This window comes from Gobio gobio (genome assembly GCF_949357685.1).
Source record: "Gobio gobio genome assembly, chromosome: 21".
In the NCBI taxonomy this organism is placed as follows: domain Eukaryota; kingdom Metazoa; phylum Chordata; class Actinopteri; order Cypriniformes; family Gobionidae; genus Gobio; species Gobio gobio.
The window spans coordinates 21,805,749-21,820,498 of record NC_137117.1 but is presented as its reverse complement, the minus strand read 5'-3'; the positions used below and the strand labels follow the sequence as shown (position 1 = coordinate 21,820,498).

At 39.9% G+C, this 14,750-nt stretch overlaps 1 protein-coding gene across 2 annotated transcripts in view; it reads right to left on the bottom strand.

Annotated features, from left to right (window-relative positions):
- The window catches only part of znf385a (zinc finger protein 385A), a 100,037-nt gene that overhangs the window by 71,102 nt on the left and 14,185 nt on the right, over positions 1-14,750 (bottom strand). The gene's annotated exons all lie outside the window — the stretch shown is intronic.

Genomic DNA, 14,750 nt, shown 5'->3' with positions numbered 1-14,750 from the left:
ATGAGAAAGTTTCAGCTTAGTTTCATAGTTCAGTTTGTTAGTTCCCAACCCCCAAAAAACCAACCCTGTATGTGCCAATGTGCCTGAAACCAAATAAAGGGTATACATCTGCGTCACTTTCCCGCCGGAAACACGCCCCCTCAGCCAGGACTGATTGGTGGATTTCAAATAATGAGCAGGCAGAAGAGCTAATGCATGACTGGAGTTAATAGGGGAAAACGCGAGTAAAACAAACGGTTTTCAGTTTAAACTAAAGGTTGGGCTTGATATAGTGTTACTTACAACTTACCAAAGATCCAGTGAACCATGAATATTGACATGAAGCCAGGAATCGTGTTTTCCTGACATTTATATGAGTCTGACTTCGATACATTAATATTTATCACTGTCAGTCATCAATTTCGAGAGTGAATCCTGCATGTATATACGGATGGGCCGATGTATTGAAGTGTGTATGTGGCTGCTTGTCAAGAATGGAAAACAAAAGTTATATTCAAATTCTGAATATATTGTAGGCCTAATAATAATTTTCTAATATCGCCTAGACAGCACGCAAAGATCGCTCCCTTTATAATCACTTAAAAGCTGTCAATCATTCAATGACCGCAATCTCACACAGTTTCGTTATATTACTCGAGTATTACTTAGTATTATTACTGAAGCTGACTACACAATGAATCTCTTATTTACATAATATCCACACTTAAAGAGGATTAGCGCACCTGCAGAACTCTCAGCACTGGACAACAACTCGAGCGGTGAGTGAATTCTGATAGGCCATTACGTTTTAGAACGTAGCACTATAAATATGCAGGGTATTTTTACTTTTGGTTTCCAATTCGCAATTACACATACTCTGTGTATGGGGAGTGGCGGTACTGACTGAACATTTGACAAGATATTTGTCAATGACGCATTTAGAATCTGTTGCGCACCAAATCCTCCGCCACTGTCCTGTCAGTCATCTCTCCTTATTATCTTCACATGAGTGAAATCTGATGTACTGTAATGTAACTGACTACGCAGCAAGCCTAACCATGTCCATTTAGGGGCTCCGGAAAATGCATTATTCATTTTTCCGTGCCTTTTCTGAATTCAGAATTAAGCCTGGTTTATACTCGGCAAGTGTGAAGGTGCATGTGGCAAAAATGACATCATCGTGATGTGGGTAGTCATGCACGTTGACTGCACGAGACCCCATTTTGTGTGACGGTGTGCACTGCATTTTTTTGTAACTTTGTACACAGCTCCGCAAATCTGGTACATCTGTACCGGTACAGCATTTTACTGGCACCCAGTTTGCACTTGTTTACATTTACAAAATTAAAATCCCTTTTGTTTCACAAATCTGCTGGTGACATGGGTAAATGACACCGGTGCGTGCTGGCATATTTGATGAGATTTGATAAAACAGCACTATGAGTTCACTGCACCTGCCAAACGCTGAATCAGCATCACACAGCACTTCCTCTTCATCTCCTCCATCAAAGATCAAATAATATTTGATATGCTAGTACTCTTTTAACCAAGATCATACTGGACAAACCTCCCACATTCAATTACATGCATATGATAATGGGGTCTGCATTTGGTGAGTGAAACTGGTTAGAGTTAATGAACAAGACGCAAGTTTTTGTGCTGAAATACAGCATGCTAAAGTGGTACGACTTTGCCCTTGAGTGATCGCAAGCAAGGCAAATGTCTAAATATGTCATTTCGTACCCGACTTTTCCTTTCCTTCCTCTATCTCTCTCCCTGTCGCATTAGCCTTTGAGGCTCCATGCTGTGAAGGTCATCCTTCCTGCAGCTATGGATTACACAGGCGCGCACACAAGCAGAATTGGATACCGTCCTTGAGAGGAGGTCTGCCTAACACCGTCCACCTCCACCAAGGTGTTAATGTTTGGTGAGCCATTGGGATTCACCCAAGAATAAAGAGCATATGAGGTTCAATGACGTATAGAGTCCACAATAAAGAACAGGAAAAAAATCTATTAAAGGAAGGGAAAAATGTTTACATATTTAATTTAGACAAAAAATACCATTGCAGAGGTGTATTCAAGTTTCTGCATTTTAATGTATTTATGAATATATTAGTAGGACAAAAGAGCGTCAAGTGATTCACCCATGAATATGCTGCATTCGCCACAGCGTTTTGTTATTTTTGTACTCAGGAGCTCTGATTTTGGGAGGGTGAATTGAATTTATTGTTTTGTTTTGCATGGCATGGAGGTCCTTATGTAAGTGTTCTGAAGTTACGCTTCTAAGTACATAGAGAGTGACAGAAAAGTAAGCCCGAAATAGATGCATTGTGGGAGAACTCCAGCATCAAGCACCAGAGAGCAGTATGACTCATGCTAACCCCATTCACGAGTAATACGGTCTCTCTCGCGCGCCGCTCTGGTCCGTATCAAAAATCACCCCTCAGAGCTGCAGCAGCACATCTCACATGTACTTCACATCCCCATTTTCTCTTCATTCTTAAGTTCAAAGACACTCATCACCTTTCATCATTTCTCTATATACGAACAATAGGCGATTTGGGCCTCCGGGGAGAGCGGGAGAATGGACGGGTGTGAAGGGTCTTGATTAAATGATTATGACTCCCTAGAGTAAGCTAGCGGCGGGCCTCAACTGCGTTCTATGATGTGTTGAAGGTGGACAGGGAAGGTTGGTCTAACGCAGGTTCTCTCTGCTGTCCACTGCCTGCTGTGACCTTAATTTGTTCTGTCTCGAGTCAGTACACCCACTGGGCGGCTGATGCACCTTCAGGGAACAAAAGGAGAGCTTAACAGAAGCTAGCATCCTAGCGAGCTGACGTGTGTGTGTGTGTGTGTGTGTGTGTGTGTGTGTGTGTGTGTGTGTGTGTGTGTGAGAGAGAGAGAGAGAGAGAGAGAGAGAGAGAGAGAGAGAGAGAGAGAGAGAGAGAGAGAGAGAGAGAGAGAGAGAGAGAGAGAGAGAGAGAGATTGTGTGTGTCCAAAGCAAGAGAGAAGCCTAAGTAGAAATGACAGAAGAAGAAAAAACAGGGAATGAGGCTTGGGTGGAGGAGGAACAAAGCAGGATTCATTTCCCACAGCTAATCCGCTAATGAAGATATGTAGCAGTGCATGTGCTGTGATTATTGGGGTGCCACAAACCTTAAACACTCCCATCGCCAGATCTGGCAACATTAATGTAGAAACAGACAACAAAAATACAGGAATGTGGCGGCTGGGGCCGTATTTAGCAGCACTTTTCAGATGTGGTATTGTATAATATGCTCTTTAATCCAATCCGGTGGCAGTGTAAAGATATTTTGTGCTTAATTCCATGAAAGGCCATGTATATGAGATCAGCGTTAGACGTATTGCAGTGTGAGGATTGTGAATTCTCCAGCGGCTCTTGCTGTTGTCTTCGCTCTGCAGGGGCTGCTGCTTCGTTCCATTTGCTAAGCTAATTTTATGGAAATGGCCCACGTCTTCCTCCACAAGCCGCTTTGCTGTTTTTCATCACAGAGTTCTCACAACATGTTTAAGCCACTGGTCGCATCTTAATAAGAGCACAGTACTGCTATTTGAGCTGTAAATGGACCAATGATGGAGGGCTTTGAAAAGAACCCAAGAAGACCAGGTCCTATGTGCTTTTCAACACTTGAGTTGCAGAGGCAGTTTATAGCCTTTGCAACTCAAGTGGAAGAACCACTTCAACTTTCATTTATTCGTGTTTTGTTTGTGAACAAGTCAGTGTTTTTGAACAAATCATTCTTTCATCAACAAATTGCTTCTAATGAATCGGTTATGTGAATGGTTCAATGACTAACTCTTAACACACAAAAACACACTCACTTGTAGCCACATACTGGTGTGATGAAAGGACCATTAAGGACCCTTCGCCGCAATTGTTTGATTGACAGGCGATCAGACCAATCACATCGCCGAATCTGCCGTTTTGTCCGACAAAGCAGTCAAGAGAGTTAGAAGATTAATATCGATGGACTTGAACTTGGAAAAACGGTTCCGCGTTTGAAACAACATTTCTTTTAGTGTTCATTCATGTTTATTTCATGCTTATCAATGAACTAGAAGGAAGAGATAATCGGTTCACGAGCAGCTTTAACTGAGGCGCTACAGCGATCATGACACATTAAAGAGCCCCAAAACGGTATTTATTGTTTAAATGTCTTTTAAAAAAATTAATACTTTAAAGTTGAGACTTTGTTTCATATCAAAAGTCCTGTCTGTCGGCGTATTGCCAGTGTCCTCTTTGCTCCGCAATGTATTTTCTCTACGTGAGGACATGTGTGTGCTGTGAGAGCGCCATGGCTTGTCGGACATAGCAACAGTAACTAAAGGGGGCGGGTCTTTGCGAACGGTCAATTGACTCACTCTTAAAGGAACACAGCAACTTTTTGGGACTTTAGCTATTTCACCGTATCCCCCAGAGTTAGATAAGTCCATATATACCATTCTCATCTCCGTGCGTGCCATAACTCTGTCTGACACACCCACCGCTAGCCTAGCTTAGCACAAAGACTGGAGGTAAATGGCTCCATCTAGCCTACTGCTCAATAAGTGACAAAATAATGCCAACATTTTCCTATTTACATGTTGTGATGTGTATAGTTACATCGTGTACTAAGGCCGACGGAAAATGAAAAGTTGCGATTTTCTAGACCGATATGGCTAGGAACTATACTCTCATTCCTGCTTAATGATCAAGGAACTTGCAGGCGCAATGATATTACGCAGCACCGGACTTCCGTCAACATAACCAACTTGACAACCTGCTTGCACAGAGAGCATGCTTTTCAGACGCTGAATATCATTGCGCCTGCTACACCCATGGTACGGCAGCAAAGTCAGACAGAGTTATGGCACACACGGAGATGAGAATGGTATGTATGGACTTATCTAACTCTGGGGGATACGGTGAATAAGCTAAAGTCCCAAAAAGTCAGCGTGTTCCTTTAAAACACTCACTTGTAGCCACATACTGGCATAACATGAATATAATTTTCTAAAGCACTCTGCCTTAATCAATGTGACTAATGGGTTTTATTAAATAGAGAGTGATTTATGTTATTTGTGTATGAACCACTGTGTTCATTTTATGATTTGTACTAATGTGGATCTATATCAGAAAAGACAGAATTGTGTAGGCCTATTTTTTTTAAAAAATGAATCAAAATCCCTTCCACTAATGAGGACCTGGCTAGCCATGTCAACCTGGTGCACCTAGCCTAATCTCCACACAGGCATGCGCGCACACACAAGTGCGTTTACCTCCTGGGCAGGGGCAGGTCTGAGCGCAGTCCCTCTGTATCCTCTGCCCTTTGCCAGATCGCAAAAAAAAAGAAGGAGGGGAAACTGAGAGGAGGTGCAGGTGTGCATACCACAAGCTCATGACTGGCGCATCACTTTTCTTTTCACCAAGGAAGCTGTCTACTAGCCAATGACTCTATGGCACTCGTCCAAACACTGCTGCAAGATCCACATTCTAACACAGACACATGTTCCTCCCTTTATCTCCCTCTAACACACACACACACACACACACACATACATTCAGGCAGGTCTGAGCCCAGCCTGCATAGCTAGAACTGCCTCCAAAGCTCATTAAAACTCCTCAGACTCTTTTTAATGATGGATTTACAATGAACATTCAGTCATTTGGGCACATAACTCCAGACGACAAAGGGTCAAGCTAGTCTCCAGGCCAAAACAATCACATTACAACAGTTTGTTTCCACAAGCTGTCAGACCGCTCAACACTCTATATTTAAAAATAAAATAAAAAAATGATGTGCATGAATTTAACCTTCAACTGAACCTCTCTCCCCCAGGACTTTTTTAGACATGAGATACAATGCATTTGCATTTAAAGTCAATAAAATCAATATTTACTAGTCTTATTGTACCTCTGAAATTACTTTCCTTTTTGGCACAAAGCCCTCCTCTTCATTCTGGCTGTACGGAAACATTCACTTTTCCCAGTCCAATTAAATTCTGATGGGTAAAATCAAATCAGAACCACATCATTTTTATACAAGTAAAATTTAACAATTACATTTTTCACAAAATATTGCAAGATCATTAACAAAACTTTTTTACTACAAAAAAAGTATAGCATGGAGCAGAAGGCAAGATTTTCCTGGATATTCTGCTTCTTTTATGCTCCACATGGGAAATATACATCACATCACACATGTATCAATTGAAATGAGAGTAAATACATGATGACAGGAGTGTCATTTTTGGGTGAACTATCCTTAAGGCATATAGCAAGACACATTTATCTAGAGCGACTACCAAAAAGTGCTTCAGCTTCCATGCATGAATCCACCCAGAAAGGGTGTTGTCAATATGGGCTTGGAGGAGCGATTTCTCCCTCTCTGCTGCAAGCTATCACATCTCCACCACCCCTCCCTCATTTCCCCCTCCACACTCCCAAGCATCGACCTTCCAGAATTTCAAGGAGAATTGATTTTGTTCCTCTTTTTAGAAACCTTAACAACAGTGGGAAACAATGTAATGCCAACTATAAACATCTACAGACCTGCTTTCCTTGAATGGCAAACACTGTATTTTGCCTCCTCGCTCACACACACACTTCTCCTTCACGCCAGTCCCTTAGAAAAAAACCTGGATATATAAGCTTCATAATTCATCGAGCCATCCAATTTGTCAGGAATTTGCGCTCAAACTATTGATAAATGTGTGCTGTTTGTGGACGGATGTATGCATTTATCATCCAGACTGCATGGCGCATTTCATAAACTGTCTTATTCAAAGGATGACCCCATCTCTGGTATTGTATAGTCAGGCTTTTATGATTTGTTTGCTCTCCGAGTCCTGTCTATACAACAAAGTAAACCGTAAAGCAAACAAGGAGGTTCTGTAACAAAGCCAGGATCCAGTCAGCCATGTGCCTCACAGCAAACACAGTTACCAGAGTGCCTTTTGTTAGAAAATACACCGTGTTACGGGATTCCACTGGGGGTTGGCCGTGTTCTTTAAAGAGCAGCTCTGTTGGACACCTGGCACTAACACACACTGTGCTTAAACCATTAGAGAATGTATTTAGGCCAGGAATGAGGTGTAATGTGTGTGTGTGTGTGGATGAAGATACAGTTGGGACCATTTCATTCAGTCCGCTGGGCCTCACACAGCCAGTAATGCACTTCCGTCTCCCAGAGCTCCTGTTATAGCCAATTCATTAGTGTCTGTTACACCCACTATTGACAGTCTTCTAGCACCCAGCAAGTCTGTATGTCTGGCTAAGAGTGATGGCTAGGTTTGGCGGGTAGAGGGGGAGATGGACAGAGATGTAAGCGCTCGAGGAGTGTGAAGCTCAAGCCCAGTTAACCTGCCATGTGGCGGAAGAATAAACTGACCTCCTACCATGCACACAGCTGACCTGTCTGAGAGAAAAACACACACATGCTGATTTAGTGAGTAATGATTTCCCCCTCGTGGCTAATTTATTACATCATTGCCCCATTTCTTCAAAAGTTTCCTGGCCCGTTCTGTCAGATATCGGATTTTCTTGATGGTTTTGTGTACTGAAATCATGCCAGCTGAGACAAAAACAAAACCATTTGTGGAGAACGCTAACATAAGGTTTGATTAGGTTATAAAACGGTAAGTGAATGTGCAGTGGCTAACCAGCATTTGCTCAGCCAAACCACTAGCAGGTGTTTAGCCATAATGGGTGTGGAACCGCACATAAAATCAAACTAAAGAGTATCTGTACGAGGGGGGAAAACAGCATGGGAAAGAGCAGTTTGAGTTTCTCCAAAGTGAACTAAACAGGGGTGACAAACTGCATGTTTAGCATTACATAGTCATGCTGTAGCATTTAAAGTTCTGTTGATAAAAACAGCATATGCTGGTTAGGTATGTTTTGAAGCATGGCAGCTGGTTTGAGTTGGTTTATGCTGCCATGAGCTGGTTTAAGCTGGTCCTGAGCTTAAACCAGCTCATGGCCATCATAAACCAACTCAAACCAGCTGCCATGCTTCAAAACATACCTAACCAGCATATGCTGGTTTATTCAACAAGCCCTTAGCATTCTTGGCGGAACATCCATGTAGTCTAGACATATGAAAGATTTTCAATAAAGATTGGAGAAGGCTTTCCGTTAGTTAGCATTGTCATTCAACTCCATGGTAGAGCACCCAAAAGAACACAACCTGAATGGGCACGTGGGAGGGAAATTTTGGAATTAAGGAAGGAAAATAATGGGTAACAGAATGAAAATTAAGTTCTGATTGGCTGATGACACTGTGGGAATGCACACAGCAAAGACAATATCAGTGTTGTTATTGTTAACTAAATCTATTAAACTAACTTATGCCAACTAACTAAAATAAAATTGTTGAAGTTTAATAAAAAAATCTTACATAAAACAATAAAATAAGGCTAGCTAGAAATATTAAAAAAATATATAGAAATGACATGCACATAACAAAATGACTAAACTAAAATTAAAATTAAAATTAAAACTGAAAACATAAAATACAAAATTAACACTTGGCAATATAGCAGAGATGAACTCATAAAATGAACTGGAGAAATCATAAAGCTAAATAGTCCCACCTTACAATTAAAGGGTTATTGGAACAAAAATTTGGGGATTACAAATATGGCTGTTGAATGCCAAACAGTCCTAAGCCCTTCTTTAGTGACTATTCTGTGCATTGTGCCCTGCAAACATTTATATATATATATATATATATATATATATATATATATATATATATATATATATATATATATATATATATATATATATATATATATATATATATATATATATATATATATATATATATATATATATATATATGTATATATAATCTCACTGGTATTTACTGTAATATATTAGAACCTTTGCAATTGATTAATTGAAAGAAAATATGAATTATATCAGATTAAACAACTATTTTTGAGAAGTCATCAATGGAGAAACATGATTTTTGCCCACATAATGATAGTTACAGCATCGGCCAGAAGGGGCAAACTCTAAATCTAACCTGCCAAACCCAGACCACCTGGCTAAAAAGAGCAGCCTAGACCAGAGCAGTTTGTGGATGTTCTCACAAACTAACCAGTAAAAATACGCTGTTAACCAGATAAACGTTTTAGCTGAGAGCCATGCTGCTCAAAACGCAACAATCAATTATGCTAGTTTTTTCTTCAGTGTACATCGTGCTAAAGAAAAGTACACATTTAAAGATGACTCAATTGAACTGCACTATAATATGCAGTGTTCAGGTGATATCTGGTCTGGGCTTTAGGGGACAGATTTCATAATTGCTGTGTCATTCTCTTCCAGTCATGCAGAGGAGGTGAAAAAGAGGAAAAATGCTGAGCTGCTCAAACAAACAAAAAAATTTCACAACCTCAAGGGACAGGCGAGTGTTAAGGTTGACCGCAGCAAAAGAGAGGAGGAGAGAGAGAGAGAGAGAGAGAGAGAGAGAGAGAGAGCAAGAAGACAGAAGGTGAGGGGGGAGGGGATATATGACAGATAACCAGGTAGACAGGAAGCGTGAGAGGACGTCGTATCATAAAGACAGATGTGCTTGCAACGAACATAAAATCAGAGAGGCAGACAGACAGAGAGACAAGCCAACACATCAGACGACTCTGGGCACTGTGCCTAAATGTCACGGAACATAACGGATCCCTCCAGGGGAAACAAATAAGGGATGACATGTGTAAATACAGAGAGATTTTTTAGAGTCCTTTGTTCTGCACTGAACACTTAAAGCGATAGTTCACCCAAAAAATTTAAACATGGTCATCATTTACTCACCCTCAAGCCGTTTCAAAACCGTACAGCCTAATTTCTGCTCTTTGTTCATTCAGTGAAAATGTATGGTATGCTGTCGAACTCCAAAAAATGGCATATGCACTGTATTCCAATCTGTCCCTCACTCTCAAATCTACAATACAGTATATTTAAATATGGTGCATGAAAACATGTCACATCAGGTTAGACATAGTAGCTAATTTTTCCATCTGAGGAGCCAAATAAATGTATAAATGCACACAATCTGAATAATCACAAAAACAATTAGCAAATTTAGCATTTCCAAGTTCAAGAGACCAAAATCATTTTCTTTCAAAATTCACATAAAAACACACGGATGCAAACCCAGCAAATGGTGCTAATTGTCTCTGGTTGTTTTATGCCTTGTAACTAATTATGTCGCAGAAAGTCTGAACAACCACAGATGCAAAATAACTTTTAGATTTCTAAGGAAATAATTTTCAGGCACTAGCAACCTTAAGGTCATGGCTAAGGTCATACTGTTAAAGTGCATACCTTGAAAGTCATTTGGATAAAAGCTTCTGCCAAATACATTTATGTATAAAAAAGCTACCGTAAAGCTCAAGATAAATACAGAGCACAATGAGAACACTCATGAATGACATTTTTGGGAAGTATTCCTTTAAATGAATTGGCTGTAAGAGCTTTGCTTCTCTGTGTGTGTGCTCCGACAGGTGTGCAGGTGTGTATGGACTGACTGGTTGGCCACAATGGAAACTCCACACTGGGCAGGCGGCAGTGAATGCACATCGCAGCGCTGCTGCTCGGGTTACTCACCTCTCCTTCAGCAGCCTAACCCACTCTTTGTCTCAGTCCTGCCGATGAAAACACTGGGGACCAGGCGACATGCCACGGCTCCAAAGAGTCAATGTGTGTCTGTATGTGTGCATTTGAGGCACTGAGGTCTGTCTTTGAGTGTGGGGCTCAGCAGAACTCCACTGTATACACTGCAGAACATCTATGTCTCATTATCAGAGTCAGATTAGTCATCACCACCACAGGGACTAAATATCTCAACCTGCTCACTTTTCAAAAGCACATACTTAGCGAAAAGACGTAAGAGGAGAGTAAGAGCTGAGTTTACACCAAGAAACAATTATAATGACAACTCTAACTATAAAGTTTTAATAAATATTCTAATTTAATGAGAATAGGGACATCTACAACACAACTATAACGATAACAACACAGAGAAACGATATCATTGGAATCACTTTCAGATTTTTTTTTACAGCTGATGAACGATAAAATGAAATAACAGCCTATCAAAATCCATTTGACTCTAAAAGGGTCCTTTTACACCCTTTTACAAAGTCTTGATTTTGTTTTGGGGGTGTACTAGAATAGTACTAGAATGCTTGATTGTTGAAAAACATTATTTTTCACATATTTTACATTATTGCAGCACCTCTCCTCCCCAATCTCCCCAGGAAGCCCCTCCTTCCGAAATACAAAACGTGTTCTGATTGGTTAGCTGGCCCAGTGTGTTGGTGATTGGCGAACCGCTTAGAGTGTGTTCCCTTATCATAACCACAAGTTTCATCTGCTCAGGTGTAAATGTTAACGATGCCATCAATTTTGACATACCAATTTGAGCCCGATTCAGACCCTGAGAATGTTTACGAACAAGAGGATTGTGCAGAACCTTTGCAAGCACGGATTTTACAGGAAATTTCAGAGTGGTAAGTTCCTAAAGATCGGTCTTACAATAGCAAGAGCCCTGTAGCTTGACACTTTATCAAAACCGTAATGTTAGCTAGCAGGCTAGCGGAGCCACAAGTAATAAAACATAGTTACATGTTGTGATCCGTAAACAACTGATTGTCCCGACAAAGTGGGAACTGCTGCGTCTTTCAGGAAAAGCTTTTGTGCGTAGCCAGCATTGTACACTCTAAAAAAAAAGGCTCGTAATCATAGGGGAACCTTTTTTAGTGCTATATAGCACCAATTTTGGTGCTTCAGTGGTTCTTCAGCGGTTCTTCAGAGGTGCTATATAGCACCTTAGTCAAAGAACCGGTGAAGAACCTCTGAAGAACCACTGAAGAACCTCTGAAGAACCGCTGAAGAACCACTGAAGCACCAAAATTGGTGCTATATAGCACTAAAAAAGGTTCCCCTATGATTACGAGCCAAGAACCATTTTTGGTGCAATATAGAACCTTTTTTTTTTTTTAGAGTGTACTCTCTTAGGTTCTAGAAGCTGTCCTCCGTAAAATGTGCAGCAAACAGATAGGGTTTATAATGTTAAGGTTATAATGTTCAGGAACAGTGTTAAAAATTAATTTGAACCACTGTTTTTAAGTTAATCTGCCTTAGGAAGGACAAACAAAAGGGTTTTGGAATCAGGGTAGAAAAAATGTCTCTTCGACATGGAAACAACACACTACTAATGCGGGTCGTCTTCGTCCTCTCTAGCACAGCTCAACCAGACCTCGTCCCAACTTCAGTGTTCGCTTTTTTCATTTAATGAAATTAATATTATTGTGCGTTGGTGTGCATGCTAATAGTTATCGTCCTTAATAGGAATGGGCCTTTAAAGGGCTAAAAGCAGGTGCAAAATAAAAGGGTGGAGGGTCAAGGTCATATAGATAAGGACTGTAAATGAGTCATCACACACACACATTCTGGACAAAAAAAGAAAGTTCATAAAAGACATGTTTTACATCACACTACAGCTCATATAAGGGTGTTATCCGCTGAAGTGTGTGATAGTGTTTTTGTTTACTGGAGTGTAAAATAGTGCAAAGATGTGCCGTTTTGAGTACATCTGCAATCAACCTAAAGGTCACCACAATGACAAAAGTCTTTGTTCGATATACCAACAACCCACATTGAAACAATAATCAAAAACAAAGACCTGAGATTAATATACAGTTCTGCGATAGAGCAGAATGTATAATTTAGCTTTGCATTCACAGCAGATGTGTCCTCAGATGTGTCAATAAACATGGAGTCATAGCAGCGCCAAGCACATTTGTGCAAAGACAATCATTAATTATTCATTTATTAATAGTCTAAACCTTATTTTAAAAAAGGTATATAGACGGAAATGTGGTAATGAACACAGATGCTGACAGAGTGCTTGAAAACATTCCTCCATCAAATGAAGTAGCCTACTTGAAAACATTCATTGTCAGACATGACTGATTAGATTGGATAGACGCAGCTGTAATCAGACGGGTTAATGAAGCCATTAGCCCATCTCTCCAATCACAAACATCATTCCTGCCTCTTTTGATGGGAACGGAGCGGCACGTCTGTGCTCGTCTGTTTGTTCAACGAGGCCGAATTCAAGCACTCACAAATTCTGCAACCCCTTGCACACAAACTAAATAAAATGCACAATTTAAATGGGAAAGAACACAACTTTAAAGGGAAAGTGGATTCATTTTTCCATTATTCCATTAAAATCGAATTAAATGAACAATTAAACGAGAATTAAATCAAATAATGCAAATTAATAATTCAAATAAACTAAATAAATATAATAAATTGACCCACGTCATTCCAAACCCTGTATTACTTTCTTGTAATACAAAAGGAGATGTTTAGCAGAATGTCCAAGCTGCTCATTTCCCCTAAATAAGAGTGAATGGTGACCTCCATTCTGCTTAAATATCTGAAGGTTTGGAACAACACTGGAGCTATCCTAAAAATAGGAAGTCTATAAAAACAGAAAGAGGCAAGAATACAGACTTTTTTTCTGAATTATCTTGCTTGACTTTAACGTAACATATGTTACAAGACTCTCCTAGGCTGAGAATATTTAACAAGCCAGCCCATTCTGCATGCTAGAGATGGTAAAGACATACGTAAGGCTGTTTGCAGTGCATAACCATACACTGCAACTATAAATTATTTCTGTCTGTAGTAATAATGGCATATGCACATGCACACACACACAGAGCAGACAGATCACACATTACAATCCCTATAATCATTATGGTTGGCTCCCTGAAAAACATGCCCAGAGGAAAAAAAAACAGCGAGAAGTGTAGCAGCCCGGCTGTTAAATTAGCCCAGGCATGCGTTAAACAATGTGGCCTCAACCGGTGTTCCCTCACAGAGCATTACACAAACAAACACACACACACAGCAACACACAGGTATGTTACAGGTATACTAAAACAGACTGGTTATGCTGATCTGCTAAGCCACACAATGATAACTGTCCGACATGATTGTGCTGTTGCAATAGAGTGCAGAGACTATATTCACACATGAATATGAGCTCGCTCAGATGCTGCAGCCTCTAGTTACCATACACACACACACACACATCTACAGCCTAGAGCAATAGAAGAACTCTCCAGAAGCACCCAAATGACTGTAAAAAAAATTCTCATGCTCGACATTAATAAACTGCCGATGTTGTTTATAGGTTTAATTTCAGAGCTGAAACCCGAGCTCAAGATATACGATTAGAAACTCTTGGAAGAAAATTGAATGATTGCAAATTAAGAGATGCAAAAGATTCTCAGCCAATATTAAAGAATCTTTTCATTTATTGTATGGGGTTGATTATGGATATTTAATTATGCAAGCTCATTTTCTTTATTTGTACATTGAGATTACCTTTGCCGTCATCTACACACTTAAACTTAGCCTATTTTTAAACAATAATAAAAAATTAAACGTACTGTAAACATTTTCAAAATACTTTTTACATTCAAATTGTGTGATGCCTAAATTGTGCAGCAAATTAACTTTTCACATGATTATATCATGTAGATATAATAATAATATCAGTCATTTATCATTATTGGCCAGAATATTAAAATTATTATCGGCCAGAATTTTTATAGTGGTGCATCCCTATTGCAATCATGATAACGATAACCAAAAAGATATGCACAAAGAATACAATGGAATAAGCCAACAATTCAACATATTCACTCTCTCTCACACACACACACACACACAAAAACATGATATA